This window comes from Vanellus vanellus, assembly GCF_965231255.1.
Source record: "Vanellus vanellus genome assembly, chromosome: 15".
NCBI lineage: Eukaryota > Metazoa > Chordata > Aves > Charadriiformes > Charadriidae > Vanellus > Vanellus vanellus.
This window is the reverse complement of record NC_138920.1, coordinates 7958509-7972594: the sequence shown is the minus strand read 5'-3', so window position 1 is coordinate 7972594 and position 14086 is coordinate 7958509.

Here is a 14086-nt window from a genome sequence, read left to right as displayed (position 1 = left end):
TATGGTTGGACTCGATGATCTTACGGGTCTTTTCCAACCTAAATGATTCTACGAATCTTTGATTCTAATTTAGGTCAACATCCTGGAGGAATTCAAAAGTGGTAGATGGAAACTTGACATTTGAGTCAGTGCTCTGCAGGGAACAGGGAAATAGCAGGACTTGGAGGGCTGGACTTGCCTGACCCAAGAGCTGGTTTTACATGTTGTGTTGTTTCAAACTCAGAAACTATGGGATTGTATCCAAGATGCAAAAATCCATCACTGGGACAGCATCTGAAACATGTTACTTTTGAAAGAGAGGTAGGTCAGACACATCTGTAAGGGCAAGAGCCAGAGGAGGGGGAGCCAAATCAGTGGCAGGTTAAAAACAAAGCAACTTCACAGCTTCATTTCTTCAAAGCATCTCTATTATTTTCCTCCCTTCTCCCATTAGAGTCTTCATTAAGGCAATTATTTGACATAATGCACCTCAATGAGATTAAATTACAGAAGTGAAGTGGCAGCTGCAGACGGATGCACTGAATTCTCTCAGCTTCTGAGGTGCTTGAAACAAAGTAGGTCTGGATTATTTTTTTTTAAGCATCGATCTAACAAAACCCTGGTGCATTCATCTCCCCAGGTTTCTTAATTCCCTGCTGTTATGATGAGTAATCCAAGCACCTTTCTGCCTCTACAGCAACTAGGGGGCTTTGTCATGAGTTTTCTGTAGAAAATGCTCTGTGGTGGTGTTTGTGGAAAGCAAACAGATTTCCACATGCCCACTGAGGAGCCAAAAGTATCTGGAGCCAGGGGTTACAATAGCTGGGAGGAGAACAGAGGAGCCCCTTCAGCCTGCAAACCATCCCAGCAGCATGTTGCCTTCCAACAAGCACATCTTTAAAAAATGGTTTTCCTTGGGAAGACTCGCCTTTTTGGCAAGAGATGTGCCTTAATCTTTAAGAATTATTATTTTTTTTTTATGGTCAGCAGCATTTGGGGAACCCCCCCAAGCAACATCCAGTTCCTCTCCTTGCCTTCCAAGGGAGGTCTTCAGAGGAGAATGGGCACAGGGAGAGGAGGCTAAAATGGTGGAGTTCTGGCGACCATCATGGGACTGACTTTGCTTTAGAGATGGGCCCTCCAGGTTCAGATGGGGGTTCAGAGTGGATGAGACCACAGAGATGGACTAAGAGGACTAAATACCACCCTGAGTGTCCTGTTGCATCCTTCAGACAGGCGCTGCCCAGCTCCCAGACAGGACAGCTGAGCAGCACGTGAAGCAGCTCCTGAAACACCTTCTTTCAGCCTCAAAAAGACTATTTATTAGGAAAAACTGACCCCAGTCCAGAGCAGTTCTTCCCATCTTCTCTAGAGTCTCCTTCAGCTCCCACTAAATTTTAACCACTAAAGACTAATCCTGGGAACTTTGCACTTCTAGATTGTAAAATTCAGCATCAGACAAGCCTTGATTAGCATAATTACATCTGCTTGAAAGGATAATAATCAGTGTGGGGTACTGCTGCTCTGCCTCCAGACTTGCAGCCTTCATAAACCCTTCATGAAGCAGAGATGTGCTCCCATTTCCATTTTGCAGAAGAGACTAAAGATGAGATTTTTATAAAGTTCTTTGGTGGGTATCATGCCATTTTCAGCGGGTTGAGTGACAGGGAACCATGGGCAGCAGAGACCCTGTTGCCTGCCAGCATCTAGGGGTCAACTCTCCCGCCCTCGTTTGGACATCTGCCCTAGGAGGCAATGGATTGTGCCCCGTGTGCCTTCCATCTCCTCAGCCTCATGACCCTCACACATGTTTTTTTTTGCTTTAATAGCCATGTAGAAATCGGTAAGGGAAGAATTTGGTTTTGGATGCTGAACACCTTGTGAAGCGCTGGTGAGGAGGTGAGGGTTGGGTGGTAGCCCAAAAACTGGCTTTTGTCATGGTGATTCTGAGGTTTGTTACTTAGAAAGGATGGTAACAAACATTGTGAAGCGTTCCACTGTGCCTGTGCTGTGACATGTCATCTCATTAGTGTCAGAACGTTTTTTTTTTTTTAATCGTAGGAAGGAAGAAGTCACTTTGATACCCATTATGGTTATTTTAGAGGTGAAGTTGTACTGATGTCAAAATGTGCATATGCTGAAGGCTGATATAGTTGAATATCACTGAATCAATGCACATGGAAAGGTTAACACGAGTACTGTTGCTTGAGTTGATGTGATCAGATATAGATGTGTGTCATACATAGCTAAGTGATGAATCTGTTTTGAGGAGAAAAGGGATGTTGAAAGCTGGCTCTTTGCCATTACGACACTTAACCCAGAGCCCAGATTTTCATGTAAGTAACTAAACCCAGGGAACTGTGGCAAACGTGACAGCTGAGTGGGAGACTCAGGGAAGAACAGCTCCGAGTGGTTTCCAGCCTAAGGGACCAGCGAGGAGAGTCATGGGGAAACCACAGGTATGGAGCGAAACCTAAAGAAGCGTGTGACAGAGGTGAGACCCAGGGCAGCCTGTGTGGGGTGAGCAGAGAGGACCTGCCAGCGTGGCTCGAAGGAGCTTAGTCCCTGCAGTAAGTCACTTTTTCACCTCCCTGGGGGTGTCAGCAGGACCCCAGGACCAGAAATGGAAAGGGAGGCCCTGAGGAGCAGAAGATGCTCTGACGGTCCCCGCTTCGGCAGGAACAGCTTGTGCAGCACATCAGCCATGTAATCCCTGGTGCCGAATTGGGCTGCGATGCTTTCCTCGGGGCTGGGGGGGAGGTTTGGCAGGACTGGAGCTGCTGGAAATTGCTTTGCTTTCCTGCGAGGGGGTGTTCCTCAGCAAGATAAAGGCATAACAAAATGGAAAATGTTACCCATTACAGAGTCAGATTATGCGCTCGAGAGGTAAGGTGCCTTGCCAGAGTTTGCTTAATGGTGCAACAGAGAAATACTGAACAGATTTAACCAGCAGGCAAAGTTAATTTATTCACATATTTTTATTAAGTAAGACTAATTTACAAGCCTCGTTATTTGCTAAGGGATTTTCATCCCACAGAGTCACTCCATACTCCCACCCTCACTTCTGCTCACCGCAGCTCTCGTCGCCTTTGTTGTCGCTCAGCACCACCCTCCCATCTCGCAGGCGGGGGATGTGGGCAGTGCGGCTTTGTCCCGCGTCCCTTCCCCATGGGAGCTCCTGATGCTGTGCCCGGAGCCCACGGGGCAGGTCCTGCATGTCCACCTCCTCCACGGAGGAGATCCCTGCTGGGCAATGCTGCTCCTACGTTAGCACTGTGGCTTATTTACTAACTGCTTTCTGCAGGGAAGGATTTCACCACATCTGGCTTCTGGTTTTGGAAATTCATGAAGTTGAAAGTTCAGGGTCAGACGTTTGAGTGCAACGAGGCAGAGGCAGGTCTGGGGGGTGCTGGGGAGCGTTTGGGGGTGGGTACCACACTTCCTTGCTGTTGCTCATTAGTGCCAATGCCAACCCACATCCTCGCTGACGCCAGCCTTCACCCTGCCGTCACGGCTTGTCCTTGTGACTCCGACCTGCTTCAGCTGCGCCAGTGGAAATGTTGCCATTGATTTGGGGGAGCTGGAGCAGCCCGCTGTATCCGCAGTTGCCCTTCCCTTCAGGATCTACCCTGAAGGCCCTGATTCCCTTGGGGTTTTGTGGTATATTTTTGTGGATTTTTCATAGATAAAATATATGCTAAGTTCCTGCTGATGGCTGTCTGGCCCGCAAGAATGAATGGCCTTAATATACTGAGGAGCAAATGTAAACTATTCAGCTAAGACAGTGCTCTAGGAAAGATCTCATCCATCGCCACAAATCTGCATCCACCAGAGCAACCAGTCAAACAGAAACATCTCTCCAGAAGTACTTCCCAATAAGCAAATTCCATTTTTATTGCATTTATCCTATCTATAGTATTTGCACTGTAATTACAACGAAGGAGAATTTACATGCACCAAACTTTAGAAAAGGAAATATTAATAAACATAAATAAAAGCAAATAAAAGCTATTCCATAGCATTGTGCGTGCTCCACCGTGGATGCATGCCCTTGCACGCAGTGCCATGCAGCGTACCCGGGGAGGCATCAGCGAGGGCACGGAGCACCCCTCTCTGCAGGAGGCCTCATCTCCAGGGTGTGAGGTGCTGGTGGGGATGGAGTTTTGGGGTGGGTGAGGTGATGCGGCTCCCCTTGAGCTGCCCACAGCTGCGAGCTTGTTGCATGCTCGCCGACACGCAAGTGGCAAATGGCTGGCCACCACCTGCCTGTCCTGTGTGACCATGGCTACGTGTCACTGAGATCTGCTACGGCTGCTTCCTATGCTGTAATGCCAAATCCTCAGGGGGAGGATTTGCCTGCGCACTGCCCTCCAGCAACCAGCTTGGCACTGGAGCACGCTGCAAGCTTTGTTTGCAGAGCAGAGCCTCCTGAAAGCCCCAGCAGAAGATGGACTCGCCAGGTCTCTGTTTTCCAGGCTTGCTGATGATGTCCACGGCTCTCCTAGTGCTGGAGAAAACTCTCCTGTTACATGTGTTCAGAACTAGATTTGTACCATGGTCAAAAGTGTCAAGTGAAGCATGACTTCAATGAAGGAAAGCAAAAAAAAAAAAAAAAAAAAGCCAATATGAAGCCTTCTAGAAGGGGAGATGTGCTTGTTCTTTGATTTGACTGCTGAAAGCTCTTGCTTTGCAGAAGCTGATGCCGTGGCTGGCCACGAAGAAGTGCTGTCCACGTCACCAGAGCTGCTCATTGCAGTAAGGCTGGTGGCAGAGGGCCAGCTGGCATGGCGCACACGCAGGGCACTGCCAGCAGCACTGGTGCCCAGCGGGAGAGGGTCCCGAAGGGTTAATCCCATCTGTGGCTTCCTTAGAAACATGCAAAACCTCCAAGCATCGGTTCAGTAATGATGCTCTCCACACATCTGCATCTTCCATTACCGCTGAGATGGGAAAGCTCAAGACTTCATCAAGCCATGCCCGGCACAGGCAGGGAACGGCTGAGTCAGCATTTATTTAAGGGAGCACTTTGTGCGTGAGAAGCCCCATCTGAAGGCAGCTCCACCGCGCCGAGCACTGCACGGCCACCCAGCAAGGGCAGCTCTGGCCCAAGGCATTTACCTTTTAGACAAGGACGGGAGAGATGAGGAAATTCCTCCAAGCCTTAAAGGCAGCTGGTGAGGAGGACAGCCTCTTTCAGACAGGGGTTTTCCCTACCTGCCCACAGGGACAGCCTACTCCTGGGCCTTGGCTGGGCTGTGAGATGCTGGTGCCAAAACAAGAGGTAAGGAAAAGAGGCAAGATTATCTTTGGAGGTAAGAGGTGATAAACAAACGGCTATCTAAGCGCAGAGCTTGCCAGAAGCTGATTTGAAGCAGGAAAGAGATGTCAGCACCGTGCTATCCTGAACCAATGCCCGGTACTGTTAAAAAGTGACTGTTTCCTGAATTGGGGCTGAAAGCACAAATTCATAAACCCCTGGGACCGCTGCGCTCCTGCAGTGTCTGGTGTCTGCCCTGGCTGGCAGATGTGATCCAGGACTATGAGGACTAGCAGCTGATGAGCAGGCATCCCATCGCTCCTAACGTGACACCCAATCAGTTGAAGCAACTGCCAGGAGATGTGATGTGAATCGGGAGCTGGCACCACAGCTGGTTCTTGTTCTTTTGAGCAAATTCTCTTAGACACCAACATTTTTTCCAAGGAGGAACCAAAATGTGTCAAAATGAATGGGAGATGTGAGACGGCTGCAGAGAGAAGGGGAGTGATTTGCAGTTCATAGGGAGAGTTTCCCTTGTCCTGGCGCTTTCGAGTGCAGATTGTGTCAGGGTTTCGCTCTGAGCTCAGTGCCTCACATTGTGCAACAGAAAATTTCCAGCAGGCCCTTTTGCAACAGGCCTTCAGCCTGCAAAGAAAAAGAGTAGAAAAGAGGAAGAAGCAACGCTGGTTATCCCAGAAGACAGCGAAAAGCCAGGATGCTGATACAGAAGCCAATCCTCCAGGCACCTTTCCCGGCCCCCTGATTTCCAGCACTCTGTGCACATAGAATCACAGAATGGATCACTGATTTCTGAAGGTGAAAGGAGAGTAGACCACCAGCTCACTCTTCAGCCACCCAGAGAAGCCCTGAGATGCGTGATTCCAGCCAGCCACTCCTGTGGTTCATGGGCGACATGAGATGTCGTGGCACGTTGAGGAGATGCTGATGGAATCGAGTTAGTCAGAAGTTTGTCTCCATCATTTCGTGCCCTTCCCAAGGACCGGGGCAGAGCAGTTCTGGGTTTCTTTGCAGATGGGCAACTGGGGAAACGAAATAATTAGAAGAGATGTTTTCAACGTGCAAACATAAGGTGGAAAAGAGTTCTTTCTACACATTTCATTTCTACACATTTCTTATTTATATGCTGTTCCAGCTGAACCTTCTGTAATTCCTCATCCTACCTGGAAATAGCTGGGGAGATGCTTTCATATCTGAGAAGGGAGAGAAGCCAATTCTGTGAATTTATTTCCCAAGAGATTTTAAAAACAACAACAGCCGTATGACCAGTCGGGGTGAGCCATGGCTTGGATAGGAAATGTTCCTTTGAAGTAGGTTGAGAAACTGAAATGGCCAGGTTCAAAGGCTGAAATCTTCCTCTTGCATTAGTTGGAAATATGCTGTGGCTGTTCAGACAATAAAGCGGGAACTCTGCAGATTACAGGAAGGAGCAGGTTGTAGTCGAGGGCTGGGCTGGGCTGAGTCACATTTTCCTTTTACCAGGGCAGAGAAAAAATTGCTCCGTATGCCCAATGCTTCGTGCTTTGTGTACCAGGGCATCGGCAACACCCAGTTCACAACCCCAGTTAGGTGAGTGAGCAGGGTGGGGGAAACTTTGGTACCGTCTAACCCTTTCCTAAAAAAAATGGTGCCTAAAACCAACGTGAGTTTTGCTCTCTCAGGAGCAGCTGATGCTGCACGTGAGGTCCTGGGCTCCGCGGGAGGCGAGGACGGTGCTCCCGATGGGAGGAAGGAGCTTTCTCCGGCATTAAAACAAATTCATCTCAGAGTGGGGAAAGCTTTTCCCTCTGGCTGGACACCGCAATGAGCAGTACCCGCAGGAAAAATTGAGAAATGATCAAACCCGACAATCAGCTGAAACTCTTTGAAACCACTAATTGGGTGGAGGAGGCTGCCGAGCAGCAAGAGCTGCTGTGATTTCACTCGCTGTGCTTTGGGATGAACCCTATAGGCAGCATTAGCGGGTAAGGCATGCTCTGTGCAGCACTGAGGCGTGAAGACAGACAGATTGGAGACATTTGTTTGGGGGAGCATCTGCGTGAGCAGGACCAGAGGGGTGCGCTTCAGCCAGATGTTTTTCTGCACTTTCATGCCCTAGACAGTTAGGCAGGGCGCAGTGATGGAGAACTTTATGGACACCAGTTCAAGTGGGTCCCTGGATACCTGCATTGGTGCCGGCTAAGGGCTCAGAGCATTTTGCCGTCCCCATGGTGGATGTGCTATCATTGCCTGGGCACTTCTGCCGGGAAAGGTGAAGGGCACACTGCCTGGTGTGACCCCCGGACCTGAACGCCAAGTGAGGGTGGCCTCGTGTCTCCCGACGCGTGTCGTGGCTCTGCGTGCTGGGTGGGAGGGGAGCAGGAGCAGAGCTAAAGGCTGCTTCGTCTCTCCTGGGCTGCATTCACCAGGCGTGCAGCACGGTGCTGTACCAAGTGCTTGTTGTTACAGCATTATGGGGTTGACATTTAGATGTCACAGAATCTTAAATAACTTGTAATTACAGCCTAATTATTCTGCCAGGGTTTTCTTCTTTCATAATATTGCATGCAGTGCTTTTGTCTCCCCTCAGTGTTGTCGCTGCTGTTATCCCCGCAGGATGCCCCTCCAGCACTTCATCCATCCTGATTACTGTTCCTGGGAGTTGCCTATTTCTATCCCTACCCCAGGCATATCCCACCCTGCGTGTTGCCCTCGCGATGAGCACTGGGATGGGTGATTCAGGTCGGATGTGATGCGGCCGGTGCCCAAAAGGCCCGTCGGAAGATGTGTCAATTTTCACGTTCAGCACAGCTTCAAGTCTTGCCGGTTTTGGCAAAGGCTCAGCTTTGGTCACCCAAACCACAGTTTCCTCTTACAGCCGTTGATTCCCAGGCTAAGTGGGAGATCTGGGGAAGACCAGGACTCTTGGGGCTTCCCCTTTGTTGTGCTGCCCTGAAAGCCAACACCTCCGTCTGCTCCTCTGGCTTTTCGCTCGCCCAGGCAGAACTCCTGGTGGACCGGGCACACTGGAGGGAGCAGCAGAGGCTATCATCATCAGCAAGAGCGGTGAACCCTGACTCGGTGCTGTGGGTGATGCCTCAAGCCCTGGAGGGGCCACGGGGTGTGCAGGTGGTGCTGTGGGTGCTGGCTCGGGGGGAGGGGGAGGGGAAGGGGACTTTTGGGCTCCTTCTCCCATGGGTGAATCCCCTCCAGGTGCCCAGAGCCAGCGCTGCTGGTGACACGGGGCAGGGCAGGGAATCCCTTGGCACACAGGACAACAATGTTTTTTTCCGGGGCTTTGTAAAGACACACAGCGCCCCGTGCTCGCTCGGCTTCGCTCAAGCCAAACGCCTGCAGCAAAGGGGGTTTAAGAACGATGGGAAAGTGGCACCCCAAGAGCTGCACAAAGCATCCTTTCCCACGCCGTTATGCTCTGCAGAGCTGCATAAGTCCCCGGCAGTTTGGTTCACTGCACTTCTCAAGTCAATCCAATGCATATTACTGCAGAGTGATTTTTTTTTTTTTTTTTTTTTTTTACTATTCAGGTTGCGCATCTAAGAGCTCAGCCCTTCCAGGAGCTACTCTGAAGAGAGTCTGAAGGATGTACCTATTAAAATGTTAATAGGGACAGTTCACAAATAAGCTGTACGTAGAAGCGATAACTTAATTTGGGATGCTCCTGGCTGTATGAAGCAGCTGCTGGATGTGGGGGGCTGAGCCCGCGGAACAGGCTGGCAACATCCATCACACACACTTACAGCTCCAAGAAGAGCAGCCTAATTCCTACTTTGTTATTAAAAATTTGCCCCTGTGACCCAAAGGTGACCTCCTCATGCTCTCCTGCAGCAGCAAACAACTGCTGCATTGGTCCGTCTGTGCAGTATTTTGATTAAAAGCGTAATGCTGGCTGAGAGACGGTGATGTGGTTGCAGGTCCAAGGGGTAGCAGGCTACTTCCTTCCTTCGTGCTCCAGGGGACAAATCTGGTTTTGCAATGACTATGTGGTGACTTTCTGGGGAAAGACCGGCAAATGTCACCTACTAGTGTATTGAAAATTCTTGCCTTTTTATTATTCAGCAGGACAAAGCCGAGTGCTGTTGGCAGGACGCCTCCTGAAGGCTGCTCCCCATCGCCTGTGCCATCAATGGGACAATTTACCCTGACAGCAGCTCTCCGCTTCAGAAATATCGGGTTTTTATACTGGAGCTTGAGATATCTGTTTTCATCTGTTTGCTAATCTCTGCACAGTGAGCGGCTTTTTCCTTGAGGACTCAGGCTCTGAACGCGGCAGGAAAGCAGGGGAGGAGAGAAGGGATTTATTCCCCACCCCAGTTTGTGAAAGTGGCCTCACTTTGCTTTCTTTAAAAGCTTGAATTATACTTATTAGCTGAAGAAAAATCACCGAGTTCCTCTGTGCCCCGAAGGCATTGCCAAGACCTGGTACATCATAGATTTAACAATGTATCTTTAGAAGAGATTATAGAAACCAGAAAGAAAACTACCCAAAAGCCAGGAGGCAACTCTGCTGGCCAGGCAGGGAAGAGAGGAGCCTGAGACGACCCACAGATTCGGCATATAACAAACCATCCCTGCCCTCCCTCATTTGGGGCTGGGGAAACATCATTTCTCCATGACCGCGTTGCCCCAAGCTTGGTGCTACAACAAATGGAAGGAGCTCTTTAAGCCTGGCACCACCAGGCAGGTTTTCCCACCCATCCACCGGGCACCCGCTGCCCCCATGGGAGATGCTGTCTGCCCCGTTCCTGGATCTAAGAATCTAAAGATATTCTTCATTGTCTTCAAGCCTGAATTGGTGTTCATCCACAGAAATCTGTATCGCTGCCTTCCTCTTAATCTTTTTTCCATTCCCTCAGCCACTTTTTCCTCCCCCAGGTTTTCCATAGTGACCATATGGTGTTCCCTTCCACATTACTGGTACAGATGTGACAAGCCCAGGTCCGTGAGCTGGTCCCTGTGGGGCTCTCCAGGAGATGCATCCCCCCAGAGATGGTCCCCTGCTCACAATAATCATTAGAAAACCACCAGCTAGTTCATTTTTACGTGTGTGTAGTACAAATCCAGGTTGATTTTGCATCTTTTTAATTCCTTGACAGCTGCCTCTTTGCTCGGGTTTGAACTCTGAGGGCATTATTAACCCATAAAGTCCTAAAGTGATTTGCTTCTAGGCTGTGACCCTGGAACAGGTGAAGGCAGTTTGGACAGAACCTCTCCCTCCTTTGCGTGTCTGAGCGAGCAATAACTGTTGCATTTAGCAGACTGACTCGTACCCCGTCTCTAATAGCACTGTCAGCGCCCGGGCTGCCCTGCAGAGCCCCGAGCATCTTCCTGCCCGCTCCAAGCTGAGCTGCAGGGGTGCAGAGGGGGGACTCCGTTCCCTGCCATCACTCACAATTCAAACTTTGGCAGTTCCCCAGGGCCCAGAATCCTGTAACCCAGCCCCTCAAAAACCACTCGTGGCCTCTCGTCATTCAGCTTCTCTGCGCTCACCAGTGCCGTGCGGATACAGCCGCTGTGTCCCAGCTCTAACAGCAGAAGTTTTATGGGTTTAATATTTGTAGGTTATGAAGCACTAGAGAATGGTGAGGTGTTTATCACAGATTTGGGTAAGAAAATCGCTTTCTCCCAGCATTGTTTATTAAATATGTGAAGCCTCAGAGGTGTTTTCTGTCCACAGGACTAAACGAGCTGCCCAGCGAGGCTGAGTGAGAGGGATGAGCTGCACGAGGAGCACGGGGAGGCACTGAAGCGGGCTCTGAACAGCCCGAGCGTCCACCCCAGGCACAGTGCTGCTAACCCAGCCACGGGGCTGCACAGCCACCCCTTCCCAGAAACAGCCCCACCACAGCCAGCGCCCAGGGACAAAGCCGTCCCCGTTTGGGAACCCCCAGGAGAACAAAGACCTCTCCTTCCTGGGTGATGGCAGGGACGGCAGCTTGAGGCGGTGCCAGCAGAGAAGGAAATGCAGAAGTATGTTAAAAGAACCTAACATTAGATGTTAAAAGAATCAATGTCTTTGGCCACCAAATTATTTGGATTTAAGTCAAGCAGGAAGAAAATATTTTACATAAGTGTCAAAAAAGTTAGCTTGAGAAATCTTTACTCTCAGCTGGCCGCCCTCATCTTAGATACACTCCTCAGTCATGTCCTGAACGTGACAGCCGCTGAAGGAGTCTATAACGGGAAATGTTAATCAGTCTTCACAGCAAACATTGCTGCTTTGGCAATGCATAGGAGCCCTCACCCAGGTGTGTGCACTGGGCACAGAGAGGCACCCTCAGCCCAGGCTGCGATGGGCGCAGGGACTCAGGCAGGAGGAGCTGCTGCAGCCAGGTGATGTAATGCCGTTGTTATCGCTCTGCTAATAACTACTGAATTGCCAGTGACACAAAGCAAAGCGTCGAGGGAAATCATTATCTGCAACGATCCTACACAATGTTCCAGGTTTGAACCAAAACAAAAACTTTATCGGGTCTCTGTGGGAGGGGTTTTGCTTTTTGGTTTTTTTTTTTTAAATTTTGTTTCCTGATCCCACAAAGCCAATACCTGGAATGTGTTTAAGGAAGCAGATGAACTCCAAGTTCCCCCTCAGGACATTTTCTCAGGGTTTGTGCCTTCTCCCCTCCCACGTGCAGTGCCATCAGTCCGGCAGCTCTGCCGCCTGTGTTTTCGCCCCATTTGAAATAAATATTGTTTTCCATGAACTCACGAAAAGCAGGCACCAACAACTGTATTTCTGAGGCCGCAGCTGTCTCTGCCTCAGTCTGCACCGGAGGACCCCCAACACGGCTGCAGTACAGCAGCAGTCTCACGAACCGCAGGACGCCTGTCTGTGTCAGAGTCACTCCGGAGCAGCAGCGCATGCAAACCCGTCAATACAAATACACGTGTATTTGTGAGCAAACACACTCCCCTTCCTTCCCACAAACACATGCAATAAGATTAAATCTTATCATTACTCATTTATCTCCTGATATGTGCTGCTTCGCGCCTAACTCCAAGTGCCGTGCAGTAGCAGAGGCCGGTCTCTGACTCCCACGATCCTCACGACTAGGGTGTTTCCCAGCAGTATCCGTCACGGCCAGCGCAGCACAAGGAGCTGCCGGTGCTGACAGATTCCCGTCTGTTGAAAAAACTGTGTGTCAACCACAGTGAGCAATACGCAAGAATAGGGTATTTTTTCAGCTTGGAGAAGGGCCAAGGCAGACGCGAGCGACAGTGGGACCAGGGAGCAACTTCAGAGAGGGATAATGTATTACAGTTCTGTTAATGACACAGGATAAAGCAACCAGGATGCTGCACCCGTAATAACCACACTGTGTACTTGCCAGAGGACAGCGATGCTCATTATTACAGATAATTGTAGTAGTGCCTTTTGCCTGACAGCTCCCCGAGCCTCACAAAATGGTGTGTAACGGATGCCATCAGACTGGTCCTTACGCGGAGGTAGGGGATGGGTATTTGTGTAACGCGCTGGAACGGTGCTCGGGTGGCAGCTCCCGGGGAGAGGCTGGAGGATGACGCAGAGAGAGAAGCAGGGGAATTGGGGCTGTCGGGATGACTAAAGGGGGCATTGCCCGGCTCCTGCAGAGGTGACCGCCAACTCAGTAGGTGAACACAGCCTAAATAGCATCATTAAACAGATGTAATTTCTAGGGGGATATTAAAGTGCATGTATTTAAAAAAAAGGGGGGGAAGTTAGAGCAAAGTGCAGCCTGGGGAGGTCTCCAAGGACAGGGACGGGACCTGCAGTGTGTCCCCAGCCTGGGGCCAGAGGGCAGAGGTGTGAGGCTGGCCGGGACAACGGCAGGCCCTGGTGCAGGCTGCCAGCAGAGCCCTAAGGAAAGCAAATGGAAAGAGAAGACAATATTTGTTCGTTAGAACTGACCCAAAGGTGAATGAAATGTCATGGAAGGGAGTGAAAAACTGCAAGGATTGTTCTCTGTGGAACTAAATGGAGACATAAGGTTTCCTAGAGGAAAGGAGAAAATATTGTTTGCCACAGCAAGCCAGAGCTTGGCGCAGACTGCCGCTGTCTGGAAGAGGAGCACGGAGATGAGGCAAAAGGCATTTTATTCACCTGGACAGCCCAGGCTTAGAAATTTGCCTGTGAAGTCCTGGACTTAACTCATCTAGGATCAGGACAATCCTTCACATTTTGGATATGTGCCTCAGTGTCCGAGATTAATGGCCAGCTCTGCCTCCAACTGAAACCTAATTTGAAGCCTAATCTAACAAAACAGTGAGATTTCCCCTTGTCCTTTCCTCCACTCCACAGGTTAGGGGGGACCCTTAGCACTTTATCTTTGCAAACACAAGTGATCTTCAATTTGAAAATGCATTTTTTTGTCAGGCTGCAAAGACGTCAGGAACAAGCATGGAAATGGCAGCAAATTCTGGCTACTGATGACCATCAGGGAGATAGTGGCCCTCCCAGCCTGACCACTGGATAGCTACCGGGTCTCCCAGCCTGACCACCAAGGAGGTACTAGATATCCCAGCCTCATTGTTGGTGAGATACAGGATCTCCCAGTCCAGGACTGGGTAAGCCTTTCCCCAAAGGAGTGACACTGACGTGCTTGTTTGGGACAGGGGTGGCTGCAGGAAAGATGACATGAAGAGGTCACTACCTCCTGTTTAATGACCCTCAGGGAAGGGGCTCCTCTTCCCCACCCCAAGGCAAATGGGTGTCCACCACCATGGATGTCCGTGGCATCACCCTGGTCCTGTCATCCTGAGGAAGAGGAAGGAAGGACCCCTCATCCTCAGCCCTCCTTGCCCAGGGGGGACAGTGCAGCCGGTGGCTCGGCTGCGCACACAAGGCACCCACAGTCC